This window comes from Notamacropus eugenii, chromosome 7 (assembly GCF_028372415.1).
Source record: "Notamacropus eugenii isolate mMacEug1 chromosome 7, mMacEug1.pri_v2, whole genome shotgun sequence".
Classification (NCBI taxonomy): Eukaryota; Metazoa; Chordata; class Mammalia; order Diprotodontia; family Macropodidae; genus Notamacropus; species Notamacropus eugenii.
In genome coordinates this window covers 51,892,025-51,913,091 of record NC_092878.1, presented here as the reverse complement: position 1 = coordinate 51,913,091, position 21,067 = coordinate 51,892,025, and the positions used below count along the sequence as shown (strand labels likewise).

Sequence of the window (21,067 nt, the reverse complement as noted above, 5' to 3'; positions counted from 1 at the left end):
ATGTCTCAGCAGACATTGGGTTGAGCTTTCTTTCATAAGCAGTATTAGACATGTGAAACTTTCACCTTGCAAGCATCTCCATCTTCTAGTTGAAACATTCTGTGAATAATAACAGCTGATATTTTTCTAGGACTTAACGTTTCCAAAACACTTTATTATGTCTGTTGTCTCATTTTAGCCTCCCAACAACCCAGTCAGATAGATTCTACAGTTACAAGTATTACTTATTCTTTTTTTTTTAAAGTCAATAGTAAACATTTGTGAAGTCAACAACAAACATTTGGAAAGCCAAAAAACATAATCCAAGAAAAGAAAATCAAATATATAATTCTTGACCTCAAGGAGTTCACAGTTTAATGGGAATGACAACATGCAGACGACTATGTATAGTACATAGAAGAGATATACAGGTCTGGGAAGGGACCTGGAAAGTCCTCTTGTATCTAAGTTTAGAAAGAAGTCAAGAAACCTAGCAGGTAGTGGTAAGGAGAGAGAGCATTCCAGGCATGGGAGACAGCTAGTACAAATGCACAGAATTAAGAGACGGAGAAGGCCAGTGTTCATAGAGTATGTGAAGGATAGTCAAGTATAATAAGAAGTGGAATGGTAGGAAGGGACCCAGTAGTGAAGAACTTTAAAAGCCAGAAAGTAGAATTTATATTAGATTCTGGAGGTAACAGGGAGTCATTACAGTTTATTACAGTTTAGTTTTGCGGGCGGTTAGTTAGTTCGTGCCGCAGATAGAGGGCTGGGCCTGGAGTGAGGAAGAGCTGAGTTTAGATCTGGCCCCAGACACTGTGTGACCCTGAGCAAGTCACTCAACCTCTGTGTACCTCAGTTTCCTCATCTGTAAAATGAGGATGATAAACCCAGGATTGTTGCAAGGGATCAAATGAGATAATTGTAAAGTACTTAACACGTGCCTGGCACATAGTGCAATACAAATGTTAGCTGCTATTATTAGCAGTTATTAAGTGGTTCAGTAGATAGCATGCTAGACCTGGAGTTAAGAATCTTGCCTCAGACACTAGCAGTGCAACTACTGGCTGCCTTAGTTTTTTATTTTTCCAACTGTAAAACAAGTATTATAATAGCAGAGGTATTGTGAGCATCTAGTAAGATAATATTTATAAAATCCTTGGCACATTGCCTGGGACATAGTAGGTGCTTAATGAATGCTTATTTCCTTCCTTCCTGATCCCAAGTCCAACAGTCTTTCTTTTCTTTTTCACTGTCCCTGCCCAGTGAAGATTATAAAACTATTTCTAGGTAAAGATATGTGGAAGACGACAGTAATTTCAAATGATGGAAAAACTGGTAAAAAAAAAGGAAATGTCTTGAATCCAAGGTTAGAGAGGAAGTGTGGCAATCGAGCACAGAGAAAAACTAGCCTTGAGTAAGGGTTCAAGTCCCTCCTGTTATACACAGTGGCCATGGGATCCTGAGTGACAGCCTTCAGTCTCTTCCTGGTTCCCCCTCCCCCTCCCAGACTTTAAGACTATAAATGTAGTCATAGATCTGCCTTGCTAGAGGGAATTTCCACATTGCAAGTTCTCTTCACAAATGAAATCTCAATTCCAGGACAAATCTGGAAATTCCTAATCAAACAAACAAACAAAACCCCCAGATAATTAAAAATAAAACCCAAGCTAAACCACGGTTAGAAATGTAAAAACTCTTCAAGATAGGCAAAACATTTACCTAAAGTTCCTAAAACTTTAGTTTCATCTCTTATGGCGGTTTAGGACTGATTGTTCTCCCTGGCAGTGGGAACTGGCTGTGATGGAGAAGGCAGGTCATACTCCTAGAATTTACAGTGCTTCCTTCCATTTCCTTTTTTTTAGCATTGTAATCTTTGAATACAACATTGTATTATTGTTAAGTTTTTGAACGTTAATGTAAGAGGAAGCCTGGCATTGTCTGCTGAACTTGGTTTCAGGAAAATCTGGGTTCAAATCCTAGTTCCCACTTAGTTGCGTAACCATGAGTGTGTCAACTTTCCCCACAAGGTTATTGTGAGACTCAAATGAGATGATTAAAGGTTCATGTTGCAAACCTTTAAAATGCTCTATAAAAGTCAGTTGTTATTCCAGTGAGATATTCATGTCTTGTTCTTAGAAAGTTAAAAACAAAATTGGCAAAAAGAATTACAGAATTAGAATGATTTGGAAATTTTGTTTTTGCTTTCTTGAGTCTTGTAGCTAAAGACTAAAACTCCATCTGCCAAGACTGTTCAACTTGAAAATTGAAGTCAATGGGAACATTACAATAATTTTTAACTTGAACATTGACTCCAGTGTATATGCCTAGGCTGATGACCCATTATGCCTCCTAACATGATCTGTTTCTGTCAGATTGGTCAACTGGCTATTTCCAGTATACAATATCCTATCTCCTGCTGTCCAGCCTTGGCCTGGGAATGCTCTCCCCTCTCCCCTTTGCCACGTGGAGTCTCTTTTGTTGTTTTTCAGTTGTTTTCAGTTTTGTCGAACTCTTGTGACTCCATTTGGGGTTTTCTTGGCAAAGATACTAGAGTGGTTTGCCATTTCTTTCTCCAATGGATTAAGGCAAAGAGAACCTAAATGACTTGCTCAGGATCTTGTTTTTCAATTATTTCAATCATGTCCAACTCTATATGACCTCATTTGCAGTTTTCTTGGTAAAGATACTGGAATGGTTTGTCATTTCCTTCTCCAGCTTGTTTTACTAATGAGGAAACTAAGGTAAACAGGGTTAAGTGACTCACCCAAGGTCACACAGTGAGTTAGTGTTTGAGACTGGATTTGAACTCAGGTCTTCCTGACTCCACACCAGTGCTCTATCTACCTTATGGTTCAGTTTAAGGACCACCTCCTAGAAAAGGCCTTAACTGATGTCCCTGGTTATTAATGCTATCTCTTATAATTGCTTTGTGCTTATTTTGTAAATATTTTTTAAAAAAATATATTCATGCCCCTTCCCCCAGTAGAATGTAAACTCCTTGTGGGTTGGATCTTGGTTTTTAAATTTTTTTGTTTATCATCTCAGTATCTAGAAAGGTGCCTGGTGTACTGATGCTTAATACATACTTTTTGAATTGATTCCAATTGAAAATAGAAATTTACTTTTCAGCAAATTATTCTTGCAGGCAAAGGGCTATTTTATAGAGGCTTTTGATTTATAAGAAGTAGTAGCGTGAGGTACTGGCTTGAATGGTAGCCTCAGAGCCAGGAAAAACTGAGTTCAAATAAGGGGTGTGCTTACCAGTTTGAACTAGTTTGGGAGAGCCAATTGTGAAATTTTTAGTGGGAACATTTATAGCTCCGTAATAGGCAAACTTTACAAATCTGGGCTTGGTTTATTGTTTGGCTGGTTGTTTAGAGTAGATGTAAGTTGTGACATAATGCAGATTAAACTGAAAAGTAGGTGTACAATTTTTCTTGAAAGAGTCTTAGTTAAACATTGACCAGCACACCCCTAGTTCAAATACCATTTTTCATACATACTGGCTTTAGGATTGATCCTGGGCAAGTCACTTCAGATAATTCTCATAAGCCTCTAAGTTTCAGAGAAGGTGAAGACCTACATTGGTAGAGGGCATTTCTACACATTCCAAAAGGAATGAAATTCCAGGTCCAGTCTTTATTTATTTATAATACATTGTTTGAAAGACAATGTTTCAGAGATTTAAAAAAACACAGTATTTGAAATGGGAGTTGGAAAACCTGAGTTTTAGCCCTGGCTTCTCTACATGGTGATAGCTGGGTGATCTTGGATCAGTCACTTTTTACTTTTTGGCCAGGCAGTTGGGATTATGTGACTTGCCCAGAGTCACACAGCTAGTAAGTGTCAAGTGTTTGAGGTCAGATCTGAACTCATGTACTCCTAACTCCATACCTGGTGCTCTATCCACTGTGCCACCTACCTGCTCCAGGCTAGTCACTTTCTGATCTGGTTTCTTCACATGTAAAATAGGAACCATATGTGTGAGATAGGCTGAATAGGATGACTCTTGGATGATTTTGGAAGAGAGAGCGAGGCTCGATTTTGTGCAACTCTGTCTTACTTAAGTCCAATTCATGGGCAAATCACCCCATGATATCATTGGTCCTCTTCAAAAACAAAGGACAAACAATATGAGGAGACAAAAGCAAAGAGATCAAGTAATCCCAATCGAAGTGAAAGAACGGAGATCTTAAGCCTGATTAACCTCATTGTCTTTTTTCACAAACACATTTAAGGTTAAAAAAAGTTCTCTGTATTGTGGTTGTAATACACACTGGACATATATATATAATGTACCTTAGTCCTCCCCTCTCTGACTCTGAGCAGTTATAACTAATAAGAGACTTAAGAAAGGAAGACTTAGGGCTGGGATGAGATCTACCCTTTAACATTATGCTTTGTACATAATAGGCAGGTAGGTGGCACAATGGATAGAGTGCCAAGCTTGGAATCAGGTAGACCTGAGTTCAAATCCGCCCTTAGATACTTCCTAACTGTATGAACCTGGGCAAGTCACTTAACTTTGTTTGCCTTAGTTTCCTCATTTTTAAAATGAGCTGGAGAAGGAATTGGCAACTACTTCAGTATCTTTACAGAGAAAACCCCAAATGGGGTCACAAAGAGTTGGACACAACTGAAATGACCACACAGCAGCAACAACTTGTACATACTAAACAGTAGGTGCTCACTGAATAGACATTGATTAATTAGGAATGAGGCAACCAGGTGGCATGGTGGGCAGAGCACTGACCCCAGAGTCAGGAGGACTTGAGTTCAAATCTAGGTCTGGGCAAGTCACTTAACCCCATTGCCTCCAAAAACAAACAAATAAATGACAGGAAGGAAAGTTGACCTGTACACCATATACATATTAGAGAGAAAAAACAGTACTCTTCCCTTTCCCCCCTATGTTTTTTTTATAGAAAAATTCAGATTAGCCTAATGCTGGATCAATTTAGGGGAAGGATAGGGAATGGACATGTGATTTCTTTGGCATAGGAAGCTCCCAGTGAGGAAACTCCCTCTACCAATGCAGGTCAGCACCTGTTTTGTACCTTAGAGTCTTTGAGAATAACTTATATCTCTGAGAGGTCATGTGACTCTTGCTCTTGGTTCACAGACACTATGTGCTAGTGGTAGGACTAGAACACAGCTCTTCTTGGTTTAAGGCTGATAAGAGTTGGAGAGATAGAGGTACAGGAACTCCAAGCCTGGAATTCCCTGCATGGGCTGTCTGAAAGAATTCACGGACCCAAGCATTGTTGAGGTCAAGGTTTTAAAGATTTATAATGCTTTTCAGTGGACAAGAGTTCTTAGGGAAACTGCAACCTTAGAGGGGTACAGATAAAGTTTATGTAGAATATTCTATAGTAAACCTTGTGCCAAATGTGCTAATTAGGTGATTCACAGTGGGATTAGAGAGTGGTTAAGGAGTGGTTAGTTCTTAAAGGGACATGCCACTTTTGTTATCTACTGTGCAGGTATTTTACCCAGAGCTCATCAGGAAATAGCCCAATGGGGGGCTACCTAGAAGTGTGATTTTAGCCCTGAGCTAAGTCAACTAGCAGTCAGGACTGACCAAGGAGTACCAGGCTGCTCTCATTAAGGTCTTGTTAGACAAGATAAATGTAAGGGAGTATACATATGTCTAGGTCGGGGATATATATGATTGATCAGTGAGTAGTAGGTGTTGTTATGACCCAGTGCACAGCCTGTTCAGCCAGTACACAGCTGGTTCAGACTAATAAGTTCTATAGGTACAGCTGGCTACTGTATCAGGAAGGGAGATAATGGTTGTTATTGGGGTAGACTGTGTCCTTGGGCTAGGGAGAAACTGCGTGGAATAGTGTATTGAGACTAGGGAGAAATGTGATTTTTAAAGAGAAAGGGGAGTTTAGAATTGGGGTCCAAGCACCCCATCAAGGCCATCTCTTTTTATTCAATATGTGGCAATATCTCTCTGGATTCACTATTCCCCATAATGTGTAATAATAAAATGATAACGTGTATAATAATGTGCACAGTATGTGTATTTTATAGCTATATTTAGATTATACTTTGATATGTACTTATTGTCTCCTCCATTAGAATCTAAGTCCACTGCAAGTAGGGATTATTTCATTCTTTGTACTTATATCCTTGTTGCATACCACAATGCCTGGCATATATAGTCTGTTGTTCAGTTTTCAGTCATGTCTGACTCTTTTTGACTCCATTTGGGGTTTTCTTGGCAAAGATACTGGAGTGGTTTTCTATTTTCTTCTCCAGATTATTTTACAGATGAGAAAACTGAAGTAAATAGGGTTAAGTGACATGCCCAGGGTCACACAGACACACAAGTGTCTGAGGCCAGATTTGAACTCAGGTCTTTCTGATTCCAGCCTGGCACTCTATCCATTGTGCCACCTAATGTCCCTGGCATATAGTAGGCACTTAATAAATATTTACTGATTGAATAGACACTAATTAATTTTTCCAGCATTTTTGAAAGTCTAGCAACATGTGGCTTCCCTCCTCTAACTTTTAATTAATAGAAAGGAAATAAATGATTTTTGTTGGTGAAAATGATAGATATCTGAAGCTGACATAGAGCAGAAGAGTTAGAGGGCAACAACAGGAATAGATCAAACACTTGCATTTAATATGTTCTCATATTAATATGTTCTTCATATTTAGTATGAAGATATTCTGCTTAAGAATTGTATTCCAAACAATTGTATTCAAATTAATAAATATATGGAAAGCCCTGATGAGTCAGAAGCCCTGAGATCAAATCTTGATTCTACCATTTATTATTTTTGCGACTTTGGGCAAATGTTTAAACTCAGCCTCAGTTTCCTCATCTATAAAAAAATGTGAGCATTGAACTATATGACCTCTACGGTTCCTTCTAGCTCTGTGTCTATGATCCTATGATATCATGATCACTGTGGAATATTAAGTAATTACTACATGCAGAATATGGTCTTAGTTACTGATGGAGATACAGACTTAAATTAAAAAAATGGTTCCTATTCTCATCGAGGTTATACTGTAGTTATGTTTTAAGACTCTGAAGCTTCTAGTTGAAACTACCCATAATCACAATATCATGGTAACACTTCTACACTTCAGAAGGTTTCTGTGATCTTCTCAATGTGGGTACTCCCTCCAGAAATATAGGTCTTATCTCATCCACTCCTTATCCTGTGTGATTCTTCTCTGGGTCTTCCCATTAATCTTCCATCGATGATTCACCAAACATGCTGAAGATCTTTTAATGTTCCATACATACTAGTTCTGTTCTTGGGCCAACCTATTCTTGCTCTCTCTCTAGCTGATCAGCTATACATTTGAATGCATTAACTGGATGATACCTTTTCTTCTTAAATGCACTGGAAATATAGCACACTCTACTTATGCCCACCATGGATCTCTCCATTGCTTTTTGTGTCAACTGATAATCTGATTTTATATACGCACGCACACACACACATATCTATACATTTATCTAGATATATAGGTGGATGTGTATACATATAAATGTATGTCTATATATGTGCATATCTATGTGTGTACATATACACACAGACACACACTTATACTTATGTATATGTAAGTGTATTTATGTGTTTATATATGTATATATGTATGTATACATACATATATCTTTATTTATATCTATCCACACACGCACACACACACGCATACTCTCAATCTCTTTTCTCTCTTTCAAGCTTCTCTCCAGCCATGGCAGGAAATAAAAGCATTTCCTGAGTCTCTTCCACAGACTCATTCATAGATATTCATAGATTTAAAAAAGTCACATAGTCTGGTTCAGGCTGCATAGGCAAAGAAGTTTATCAGAAACAAAGAAGAAATCTTTTTTAACAGCTGCTTTTTAACTACAAGTTCAAACTGCCTTTTCCACAATGTTTTATCTGGCTCTTAAGATACAGTAATGTTATCTATAGTTTCCATGATAGAGTCTTAAGAAACAACTAGGATAAGCCTAAAACTGCCTCTTTGTCACTCTTCATTATTTTAAAATATAATTTATTCATTTTTAGTTTTAAGCATTCATTTCCACAAGATTTTGAATTCCAAATTTTCTCCCCATCTCTCTCTTCCCTGCACCACAAGACAGTGTGCACCCCAACCACACCTTTCCCTAATCTGCCTTCCCTTCTATCACTTCCCCCACCTCTCGCATTTCCCTCTCCTCTGGTTTTCCGTAGGAGAGGATAGATTTATATACCCCATTGTCTGGACAATTTTTCCCAGTTGCATGCAAAAACAATTTTTAACATTCATTTTTAAAGTTTTGAGTTCCACATTCTCTCCCTTCCTCCCTCCCCATCCACCCTCAATGAGAAACAATAAGCAATTTGATCTAGGTCATACATGTGTAGCCATGCAATACACTTTTATAACGGTCATGTTGCGAAAGACTAACCACATTTCTCTCAATTCTGTCCTGTCCTCCATTTATTCCATTCTCTCCCTTGACCTGTTCCCCCACAATAGTACTTGCTTCTGACTAGCCTGTCCCCTAATTTGCCATTCCTTCTATTATTATCTTTTCTCTCCTATACCCTTCCCCCTGCCTTCCTGTGAAGTAAGATATATTTCCATACCCCATTGAATGTATGTTATTCCCTCCTTAAGTCAAATTCGATGGGAGGAAGGATCATTTATTCCCTCTCACCTCCCTCCTCCTCCCCTTCATTGTAAAAGCTCTTTCTTGCCTTTTTTATGTGAGATGATTTCCTATATTCTACCTTTCTCTTTCCCTTTCTCTTTCTCCCAGTACATCCCTGTCAACACTTAATTATATTTTTTAGGTATCCTCCCTTCATATTCAGTTCACCCTATGCCCCCCTCTCCCTCTCTCTCTCTCTACACACACACACACACACACACACACACACACACACACACACACACACACACACATCTATACACATATAATATATGCATACACACAATATATACACATATACATACATACATTTTATATACACACACACATACATATATTCCCTCTATTTACACTAATACTGAGAAGGGTCTCATAAGTTACAAATATCATCTTTCCATGTAGGAATGTAAATAATTCAACTTCAATGAGTCCCTTATGTCTTCGCTTTTCTGTTTACCTTTTCATGTTTCTCTTGATTCTTGTATTTTAAAGTCAAATTTTCTATTCAGCTCTGGTCTTTTCAACAAGAATGTTTGCAAGTCCTCTATTTCATTGAAATTCCATTTTTTCCCTGAAGTATTACACTCAGTTTTACTGAGTAGGTGATTCTTGGTTTTAATCCTAGCTCCTTTAACCTCTGGAATATCATATTCTGAGCTCTCTGATCCCTTAGTGTAGAAGCTGCTATGTTATCCTATGTTATCCCGATTGTGTTTCCACAATACTTGAATTATTTCTTTCTGGCTGTTTGTAATATTTTCTCCTTGACCTGGGAACTCTGGAATTTGGCTACAGTAGTCCTAGGAGTTTTCCTTTTGGGATCTCTTTCAGGACGTGATGGGTGGATTCTTTCCATTTCTTTTTTTGGGGAGTCACAGAAGTAGTGGTTTCTTTCTTTTTACTTTTTTAAAAAATTTATTAATTTGTTTTTAGTTTTCAACATTCATTTCCACAAGATTTTGAGTTCCAAATTTTCTCTCCATCTCTGCATTACCCCCACCTCAAAACATCATTCATTCTGATTGCCCCTTCCCCTAATCTGCCCTCCCCTCTATCACACTCCTTCCTTCCCTTATCTCCATCTTCTCTCTTTTCTTGTAGGGAAAGATTGATTTCTATACCCCATTACCCATTACTTCTTATTTCCCAGTTGCATGCAAAAACAATTCTCCACATTCATTCCTAAAATTTTGAGTTTCAACTTCTCTCCCTTCTTCCCTCCCTCCCCATCTCCACTGAGAAGGCAAGCAATTCAATATAAGCTATATGTGTGTAGTTTTTCTTTTTTCTTTTTTTTAAATTTAATTTAATTTAATTTAATTTTTTAATTTATTTATTTAACTTTTAACATTCATTTTCACAAAATTTTGGGTTACAAATTTTCTCCCCTTTTATCCCCTCCCCCCCCCCAAACACCAATCCTTCTAATTGCCCCTATGCCCAATCTGCTCTCTCTTCTATCATCCCTCTCTGCCCTTGTCTCCGTCTTCTCTTTTGTCCTGTAGGGCCAGATAGCTTTCTATACCCCTTTACCTGTATTTCTTATTTCCTAGTGGCAAGAACATTACTCGACAGTTGATCCTAACACTTTGAGTTCCAACTTCTTTACCTCCCTCCCTCCCCACCCCTTCCCTTTGGAAGGCAAGCAATTCAATATAGGCCAAATCTGTGTAGTTTTGCAAATGACTTCCATAATAGTTGTGTTGTATAAGACTAACTATATTTCCCTCCATCCTATCCTGTCCCCCATTACTTCTATTCTCTTTTGATGCTATCCCTCCCCATGTGTGTCGACCTCAAATTGCTCCCTCCTCCCCATGCCCTCCCTTCCATCATCCCCCCCACCCTGCTTATTCCCTTATCCCCCACTTTCCTGTATTGTAAGATAGGTTTTCATACCAAAATGAGTGTGCATTTTATTCTTTCCTTTAGTGGAATGTGATGAGAGTAAACTTCATGTTTTTCTCTTACCTCCCCTCTTTATCCCTCCACTAATAAGTCTTTTGCTTGCCTCTTTTATGAGAGATAATTTGCCCCATTCCATTTCTCCCTTTCTCCTCCCAATATATTTCTCTCTCACTGCTTGATTTCATTTTTTTAAGATATGATCCCATCCTCTTCAAATCACTCTGTGCACTCTGTCTCTATGTGTGTGTGCGTGTGTGCATGTGTGTGTGTGTAATCCCACCCAGTACCCAGATACTGAAAAGTTTCAAGAGTTACAAATATTGTCTTTCCATGTAGGAATGTAAACAGTTCAACTTTAGTAAGTCCCTTATGACTTCTCTTTGCTGTTTACCTTTTCATGCTTCTCTTCATTCTTGTGTTTGAAAGTCAAATTTTCTTTTCAGCTCTGGTCTTTTCATCAAGAATGCTTGAAAATCCTCTATTTCATTGAAAGACCAATTTTTCCCCTGAAGTATTATACTCAGTTTTGCTGGGTAGGTAATTCTTGGTTTTAGTCCTAGTTCCTTTGACTTCTGGAATATCCTATTCCATGCCCTTCGATCCCTTAATGTAGAAGCTGCTAGATCTTGTGTTATCCTGATTGTATTTCCACAATACTTGAATTGTTTCTTTCTAGCTGCTTGCAATATTTTCTCCTTGACCCGGGAACTCTGGAATTTGGCCACAATGTTCCTAGGAGTTTCTCTTTTTGGATCTCTTTCAGGTGGTGTTCTGTGGATTCCTTGAATATTTATTTTGCCCTCTGGTTCTAGAATCTCAGGGCAGTTTTCCTTGATAATTTCATGAAAGATGATGTCTAGGCTCTTTTTTTGATCATGGCTTTCAGGTAGTCCCATAATTTTTCAATTGTCTGTCCTGGATCTATTTTCCAGGTCAGTTGTTTTTCCAATGAGATATTTCACATTATCTTCCATTTTTTCATTCTTTTGGTTTTGTTTTGTGATTTCTTGGTTTCTCATAAAGTCATTAGCCTCCGTCTGTTCCATTCTAATTTTGAAAGAACTATTTTCTTCAGTGAGCTTTTGAATCTCCTTTTCCATTTGGCTAATTCTGCTTTTGAAAGCATTCTTCTCCTCATTGGCTTTTTGAACCTCTTTTGCCAATTGAGTTAGCCTATTTTTCAAGGTGTTATTTTCTTCAGCATTTTTTTGGGTCTCCTTTAGCAGGGTGCTGACCTGCTGTTCATGCTTTGACTTCGTGTCTCTCATTTCTCTTCCCAGCTTTTCCTCCACCTCTCTAACTTGATTTTCAAAATTCTTTTTGAGCTCTTCCATGGCCTGATCCCATTGAGTGGGCTGGGATACAGAAGCCTTGACTTCTATGTCTTTGCCTGATGGTAAGCATTGTTCTTCCTCATCCTAAAGGAAGGGAGGAAATACCTGTTCACCAAGAAAGTAACCTTCTACAGTCTTATTTCTTTTCCCTTTTCTGGGCATTTTCCCAGCCAGTGACTTGACGTCTGAATATTCTCTTCACACCCACCTCACCTCCTGATCCTCCCAGCCAGCGCTTGGGGTCTGAGATTCAAATGCTGCTCCCCAGCCTCGGGGCTTCGGCAGGGGCAGGGCTGCTATTCAGTGTGAGATTAAGTTCAGATGCTCAGGTCGGGGCAGGGCTGCCTCTCAGGCTCAGTTCCCTCAGGGGGTTTATGCACAGACCTTCAACAATGGATCCAGGCTCCTGCCTGCTTGGGGAGCCCTGGTCTGCCGCTGCCTCAGCTTCTGCCTCCCAAGGGGGCCTGAGTTATGGGGGCACCCCACTCCCCTCTCGACCTGCCAAAGAGACCCTCTCACTGACCCCCATCACCTGTGGGTGGAGGGACCTGCGCGGCCGCTGGAGATCCCGTCCCTGAAGCCTTCTCGGATCTGTTCCTCTTGGTGCCACGGCCGAGGCAGGGCTGGGCTGGGCTCCGCGTCCGCAGAGCGATGGACCTTTTGTGAGAGGTTTGCAGGTCCCTCTGGAACAGAAATCTCCTTTGCTCCACTGTTCTGTGGCCTCACTGCTCCAGAATTCGCTGTGAGTTACTTTATACAGATGTTCTATGGGTTGTGGGTTCGGAGCTATGTGTATGTGCGTCTTTCTACTCCGCCATCTTGGCTCCACCATATGTGTAGTTTTTCAAAAGACTTCCATAATAGTCATGATATGAAAGACTAACTATATTTCCCTCCATCCTATCCTGCCCCTCATTTATTCTGTTCTCTCTTTTGACCTTGTCCCTCCCCAAAAGTGTTTACTTCCAATTACTCCCTCCTCCCATTTCCCCACCCTTCTATCATCCCTTCCACACTGCACTTATTCCCTTCTCCCCTACTTTCCTGTAGTGTAAGGTAAGTTTTCATGTCAAATTGAGTGTACATGCTATTCCCTCCTTAAATCAAATGTGATGAGAGTAGGCATCACTTTTTCCCTCTCACTTTTCCCCCTTTTCTCCTCCATTGAAAAAGCTTCTTCTTGCCTCTTTTATGAGAGATAATTTGCTTCATTTCATTTCTCCCTTTCTCCTCCTAATATATACCTCTCTCATCCCTTAATTTTATTTTTTTTATATTTCATCCCTTCCTACTCAACTCACCCTGTGCCCTCTGTATATATATATATGTGTGTGTGTGTGTGTGTGTGCGTGTGTGTATAATCCCTCCAACTACCCAAATACTGAGAAAAGTTTCAAGAGGTACAAATGTTATCTTTTCATGTAGGAATGTAAAGAGTTCAACTATAGTAAGTCCCTTTATGATTTCTCTTTCCTGTCTACCTTTTCATGCTTCTCTTGATTCTTGTGTTTGAAAGTCAAATTTTCTATTCATCTGTGGTCTTTTCATCAAGAATGCTTGAACATCCTCTATTTCATTGAATGACCATTTTTTCCCACTGAAGTATCATTATACTCAGTTTTGCTGAGTAGGTGATTCTTGGTTTTAATACTAGTTCCTTTGACTTCTGGAGGGTCATATTCCAAGTCCTTTGATCCCTCAATGTAGAAGCTGCTAGATCTTGTGTTAACCGTATTGTGTTTCCACAATACTTGAATTATTTCTTTCTGGCTGCTTGTAATATATTCTCCTTGACCTGGGAACTCTGGAATTTGACTACAATATTCCTAGGAGTTTTCCTTTTGGGATCTCTTTGAGGAGGTGATGGGTGAATTCTTTACCTTCTATTTTACCCCCTGTTTCTAGAATATCAGGGCAGTTTTCCTTGACAATTTCTTGGAAGATGATGTCTAGGCCATGTATTTGATCATGGTTTTCAGCTGGACCAATAATTTTTAACTTATCTCTCCTGGATCTGTTTTCCAGGTCAGTTGTTTTTCTAATGAGATATTTTACATTGTCTTCTATTTCTTCATTCTTTTGGTTTTGTTTTCATAATTTCTTGGTTTCTCATAAAGTCATTAGCTTCTATCTATTCTATTCAAATTTTGAAAGAGCTATTTTCTTCAGTAAGCTTTTGAACCTTCTTTTCCATTTGACCAGTTCTGCTTTTAAAGCATTCTTCTCCTCATTGGCTTTTTGGACCTCTTTTGCCGTTTGAGTTAGTCTATTTTTAAAGGTGTTATTTTCTTCAGCATTTTTTTAGGTCTCCTTTAGCAAGCTGTTGACTTGTTTTTCATGATTTTCTTGCATCACTTTCATTTCTCTTCCCAATTTTTCTTCTACTTCTCTAACTTCATTTTCAAAGTCCTTTTTGAGCTCTTCCATGACCTGAGACCTATTCATATTTTCCTTGGAGGCTTTGGATGAAGGAGCCTTAACCTTGCTATCTTCCTCTGGTTATATGCTTTGATCTTCCTTGTTGAAAGAAAATACCTTTTCACCAAGAAAGTAACCTTCTATAATCTTATTTTCCCCCTTTTTGGTCACTTTCCCAGCCAATTGCTTGACTTTGGATCTCTTTGTTAAGTGGAGGGTGCATTGCCCCAAGTTTCAGGGGTTTTATGTAGCTGTTTTCAGAGATATCTCTAGGGACCTTTACATTCTCCAAAGCTGTAGTTCCTCCAAAGTGGTATGAGCAAAGGAGAGGTATTTACTCCTCTCCTGGCCTGCACTCTGGTCTGTGAGCAACTACAAGCACTCTTTTCTGACTTGGAACTGAAAGTAGGATTCTCTTTGCTCAGCCTCCATCAGCTGTGCTATGCCAATACTCCTTCTCCCCCCAGGACTGCCACCCAGGACTGCAACCCAGATTAGCCACTTGATTCCCCTTCTGTCTGTAGGCTGAGAGATCCAGAAGTAGGTGCTGCCACTGCAGTGGCTACCACCACCCTGGGGCTGGGGCTGGGATTGGGGTTGGGCCATGTTCCTCTCTCACCCAGGTGAGAGAGTTTTTCCACTGACCTTTGAACCTATCTTTGGTGTTTGTGAGTTGAGAAGTCTGGAAACCACTACTGCTACTCAGTACCCTGATACCTGCTCCAGTCCTGTCTGTGCTGACATGGCCCATGCTGGGCTGTGTTCCACTCTGAGCATCATGCAATGGGCCCCTCCTTGTCAGCTTTCCAGATTATCTTGCATTGGAAATCTGTTTGACTCCATCATTTTGTGACTTCTACTGCTCTAGAATTTGTTGAGAGTCATGTTTTACAAGTTTTTTGAGGGGTTTGGGAGGAGAGCTGAGGCAGGTCCCTGCTTCTTCTCCATTCTTTAATCTTCTTTCAAACGATAATGTTTCTAGTACTTGAAGATAGCCATCATGTGCTCCTTGAATCTTCTCTCTAGGCTAAACATTCTCAGTTCCTTCAATTAATTCTGGCATGACATCAATTTGAAGCCTTTCACTATTCTTTTTCTCTCCTGTAGACACCATCCAATTTATCAATTTCCTTCCTAAAATTTGATACTTATAGTTGTACACAATACTGCAGATATTGGTTCAAGCATGGCAGAGGACAGAGGCAGGGTGATCATTTCTTTGTTCTTAGAGGCTGTGCCTCTCCAAAGGCATCTGAAACTGCTTTCACTTTTCTTCCCTTTCATGTCACACTCTTGGTTCCTATCTAGCTTGTTGTCTAGCTCTCTGTTGGGCAGCTAGGTGGCACAGTGTATAGAGTGCTGGCCCTGGGGAAGAGGAGTTCAAATTTGACCTCAGATACTTACTACCTGTGTGACCCTGGACAAGTCACCTATCCCTGCTTGTCTCAGTTTCCTCATCTGTAAAATGAGCTGGAGAAGGAATCTTTGTCCAGCATCTTTGTCATGTAAACCCCAAATGGGGTCTTGGAGAACTAGACTCAACTGAAATGACTCAACAACCCGATCTTTGTCAGACAAACAGCTGTTTAAGCATGACTCTTCTGTCTTTGTACTTGTGAACTGGATTTCTTGGACCCAAATATAAGACTTTCCATTTATCTCTATTACATTTCACTTATTAGAATTAGCCTAGTTCTTTTTTAACCTGATAAGATAATTTAATTTCCCTAATGTTCTTAGTTAGCTAGCCTTCTTAGTGTTGCGTCACTTGCAAATAGGATGAATATGCCATTTACACTTTTATCAAAGTCATTGATAAAAACATTATGTAAAGTCCAAGTCCAAGCCTAGATCTCGGGAGTGTTCCACTTGAACTCTGGGACAGTTAATGCTGGAAACCATTAGTGATGACTCTTAGATTCTCAGACTTCAACCAGTATGGAATCTGCGTATTTATTTTGCTGTGTAATCCTTTCTCTGCATTCATTCCATGGGAATAACATGAGGTACATTATCAGATACTTCCCTAAAATATAGGGAAACTGTAACTGTAGCATTCTCCTGATCTACTAGTTAAGCAAACTTGTTAAAAGAGAAACAAAGGTTAGACTGGCATGACCTGCTCTTCGCTCAGCTATCCTGGCTCTTTGTATTTCCTGCTTTCCTTTCTGGATGTTCACTAACCCTCTCTTTAATAACATATTCTTCAAAAGTGAAGACAAACTCCCCTGCTTGTGTTTACAAATTCCTTTCCCTCTCTTATTCCCTTCCCTTCCACTCCTCTTTCCCTTTTCTTTCTTCTTCTATTTTTTGATGCAATTAGGGTTAAGTGACTTAACCAGGTCACACAACTAGTGAGTGTCAACTACCTGAGGCCAAATTTGACCTCAGGTTTTCCTGACTCTAGGGTCAGTACTCTATCCACTGTGCCACCTAACTGCCCCCTCCCTCCCTTCCTCCCTCCCTTCCTTCTTTTCTTCCTTCCTTCTTTTTTCTCTTCCTCATTTTTCTTCCTTTCTCCTTCCCTCCCTTCTCTTTCTTTTTTCTTCCTTCCTTCCTCTCTTTTTCATTTTCTTTCTTTTTCTTTCTCCCTCCTTCCCTCCCTTCCTTCCTCCCTTCCTTCCTTCCTTCCTTCCTTCCTTCCTTCCTTCCTTCCTTCCTTCCTTCCTTTCTTCCTTCCTTCCCTCCTTCCTTCCTTTCTTCCTTCCTTCCCTCCTTCCTTCCTTTTTCTCTTCCATATTTTTCTTCTTTCCTCTCTTTTTCATTTTCTTTCTTTCTTTTTCTTTCTCCCTCCTTCCCTCCCTCCCTCCTTCCCTCCTTCCTTCTTTCCTTCCTTCCCTCCTTCCTTCCTTCCTCCCTCCTTCCCTCCTTCCTTCCTTCCTTCCTTCCTTCCTTCCTTCCTTCCTTCCTTCCTTCCTTCCTTCCTTCCTTCCTTCCTTCCTTCTTTCCTTCCTCCCTTCCTTCCTTCCTTCTTTCCTTTCCTTCCTTTTTCTAGTCCTGCCATTTCTTATTCTCCATGACCTTTCAGATAACTCTGACAGTGATTCAGCAATGGCATCTGTCAGTTAACACAATACCTGAAGACATAATTCATTTGACCCAGGTGACTTGAATTCAACAAGAACAGCAAAATGCCTTCTTACTTTCCTTATTTACCTTGGGTGTCAACTTCCTGTGATCTCTTTCTTTGCCCTGCTTTTCTCCTCTGAGAAGGTCATTCTCCTTGGCAGAGAAACAGAAGCAAAATGTGAATCAAACGGCCTTGCTGTCCCTGTTATCAGTTATTACAGTGCCCTTCTCCTTAAGCAGCCTTCCTGTCCCTTCTTTGATCATCCTCTTTCTCCTAATATCACTTTTAGAGTCTCTTTTAATTGTCCTCAGCTCTCCTCGCCAGCCTCAGCTCCTTCTGAGCTTCAACAATCTTGGCACTAATTTGACAGGATCATGCCACACTTTCGTATTCATCCTCCACTTTGAGCTCCGGTCTTGCTTCTCCAACTTCCCGTTGGATGTTTCAAACTGGCTGTTCCGTAGGAATCTCGAGCTCAGCATGTCCAAAACAGAACTCCCCTCCCAATCCACTCTTCTGAATTTACATAATTTTATAAATACAATCTTTAAATTATCCTTGGTTCCTCATTCACCCCCCCATGTCCAATTTGTTGTCAAGTTTTATCCCCCCCTTTAAAAAACAACCAAACCTTCAAAATATGTTTTGTGCAATATCTCTCACCTTCTCTTTACTCATACAGAGATCATATTAGTTCAGGCTCTCATCTCCTCTCATTTGCACAATTGCAATAGCCTTGAACGTGACCTCCCCCTTTCAAGCATCCCTTCCTATCCATAGCTGTCAATTCCTAAAGCTCAGCTATAACCATTCCTCTGCTTAGCTTACCCCAGTGGCTGCCTCTGATTGTTAGGATCAAATACAAACTTCTATGTTGTCACTACCCAGCACCGCCTGCCTTTTCAGCCTTTTTACACATTTCTTCCCTTTGCATATTCTGTAATCCAGTCAAACTGGCTCTCTTAACTGTTCCTTATCCACAGCACTGAATCTCCCTTTTTCTTGTTCCTATGCCTGAAAAACAATCCCTCCTTCCCTCCCCTCTTTGCCTCTTGGCATTTCTAGTTTCTTTCCAAACTCAGATCAAGTTTATGAGGTCTTTTGTGATGCCCTTAGCTGTGGGTACCTCTCCCCGCTCACTTCATCCCACCTATAGTTTCTTATTTTTTTTAGATACTTATATTCACACGTCTTCTTTCCTTATAGAATATAAGTTCTTTGACAAGGAGAACAATTTCACTTTTGTCTTTATATTTCCAGAACCTAGCAAACTACCTAGCACACTACCTAGCACATAGTAGGCTCTTAAAAAATTCTTGTTTACGGATTGATTGCTCACTTCTCCTTGCTTTCGTATTCTGTGCTTTTCGTATTTTTAGACATTTTGTTTGTTTGTTAAGTTTTCTGTGTATCCACATTGGTCTCTTTAGACAACTTCCTCTTTTTCTTCTCATTGGTGTTGTTTACTTTTGTCTCTTCTGAATTCCATTCATGAGTTTCTTAGGATCATAGAATCACAGATTTAGAGCTGGAAGGGACTTTAGAGACAACCGATTCCAATCCTCTCATTTTGCAGATATGAAACTGAGGCCAAGAGACATTAAATAACTTGTTCAGTTTCATACAGCTACTGAGTGTCTAAGGTGGGATTTGAACTCATGTCTGATTTCAAGTCTAGTACTCAACATCCTATGCTTAGCCTATCAACATCTCTGATTCAACTTAATTTTGGAGTCAAAGAATTTTTCACTAGGGAAATAAAGGATCGTGTCTTCTCAATGTTTCTGAAATGACAAATAAAATACTAATGTGTAGAGTGTATTCAGTGACTGTTATTGGATTTTTTTTTCAGTTAGATAAAATCACATCCTTTGCTATTTTTTCATGTTCAATTCTTTGGGACCCAATTTAAGGTTTTCTTGGCAAAGATACTGGAGAGATTTGCCATTTCCTTCTTCAGTTCATTTAGCATACCAGAAACTGAGGCAAACAGAGGATAAGTGACTTACCCAGGGTTTATAGAGCTATTATTAAGCATCTGAACTTAAATTTGAATTCAAGTCTTCCTGATTCCAGGCCCTGTTCTCTTTCTGCTGTGCCACCTAGCTGCCCACATCAAGGACCTGCAAATAAATCCACACATGTTAAAATCTTGAATCATGTTGGATACTGTAACACATTCTTAGCCCCTGTAACAGTGTTATTATGGTAGCACTCCAATAGATTTTCAAGATTTAACCAGCTTAGAGACATCATTTTTCATTTGTCATGCAGGATTAGTATTTTTTCAGTAAAGCTGATCCAAGTGGTAGAGGCTAAAGGTTTACTAATGAGATAATGGGTATAAAGCCTTTTGTTGAAGCAAAACACTGAGTAAATTTGAGTCACAACAGAACACAGTTGTAATAGAATAGTAATTGATGAGACTTGAAACCTAGGATTCACGTTTGGCAAAATTTAACAGGTGGGTTTGTATAGGGCACAAAGCTCTGGATTTGGGGTATGAGGGTCCAGCACTCTTATCCACTGTGCCACTTAGCTGTACATTATTACCACCAGACTCTCCAAATTTTACTTTCTTCCCCAACTTGGCTAGGGTATCAAAAGTCCTCATGCTTACTCCTGACTTTCCCTAACAAAACATGCTTTCTGGGAAGGATTTGAAAGTCATCCACCCCCAAGTTTAAATGGATGACATCTTAGAATCTTGTTGTTGAGTCATTACAGTTGTGTCCAACTCTTTGTAACCCTATTTGGGATTTTCTTGGCAAAGACACTGGAGTGGTTTGCCATTTCCTTCTCCAGCTCATTTTACAGATGAGGAAACTGAGGCAAACAGGGACTTGTCCAGGGTCACACAGCTGGGAAGTGTTTGAGGCTAAATTCGAACTCAGGAAGATGACTTTCTAGTTCCAAGCCCAGTCCTGGATCCACTGTACCTCCTGTAATTACTCCCAAAGAGATATTCTGCATGAGATATTTCAACAAAACCTTAAACTGAATTAGTGATGTTCTACCTGTGGAATTTCAGGCATCAATTATATAATCATGGCTCATCAGTGTAGAACTAGAAGGGGTCTTAGAGGTCATCAAGTCTCACCTCTCTTATTTGACTGAGGAAGAAATCTCGGCATAGAGAAAGAACTTCATTGATTTGCCCCAAGTCACACAGGTAGTAAGTTGCCAGGATTTGAACCCAGATTCCTAACTCCTAATCTCACACACTTCCCAACGTGTGAAGAGAAATGTTATCTGGGGCCAAAGGGACCTTTCTAGAGCCCCTAAAATCACACTATGTCTCCTCTTTTGGAACTGTTTTATTTTTTTTAAACCAAAACTTTGTATTTTATCTTTAGACTACAAGACCACAGAAAAGAAAAGTTCTTGTTGTGGATATGAAAACTTAGTAACTGTGATCTTGGGCAAGTTACATCACCTTCTAGTCCTCAGTTTCATCACTTGTCAAATGAGAGGGTTGAACTAGATAGTCTAGCTCTAAATCTATGACCTTATGAGCCTAAAACTAGAAAGTAGGACCAAAGTTATTAACCGCTGATAAGTGAGAACTAGGGAAGCTCTTGATTCTTCCTTTGTTTATGTTTCTTATTTGTTGTGAATACATCAAAAATATTAATAGCTGTCATTTATATTGTGCTTTAGGGCTTATACAAT

The 21,067-nt window shown here is 39.6% G+C and overlaps 1 protein-coding gene across 2 annotated transcripts in view; it reads left to right on the top strand.

Annotated features, from left to right (window-relative positions):
- Positions 1-21,067, top strand: part of SQOR (sulfide quinone oxidoreductase) — an 85,628-nt gene that overhangs the window by 25,733 nt on the left and 38,828 nt on the right. The gene's annotated exons all lie outside the window — the stretch shown is intronic.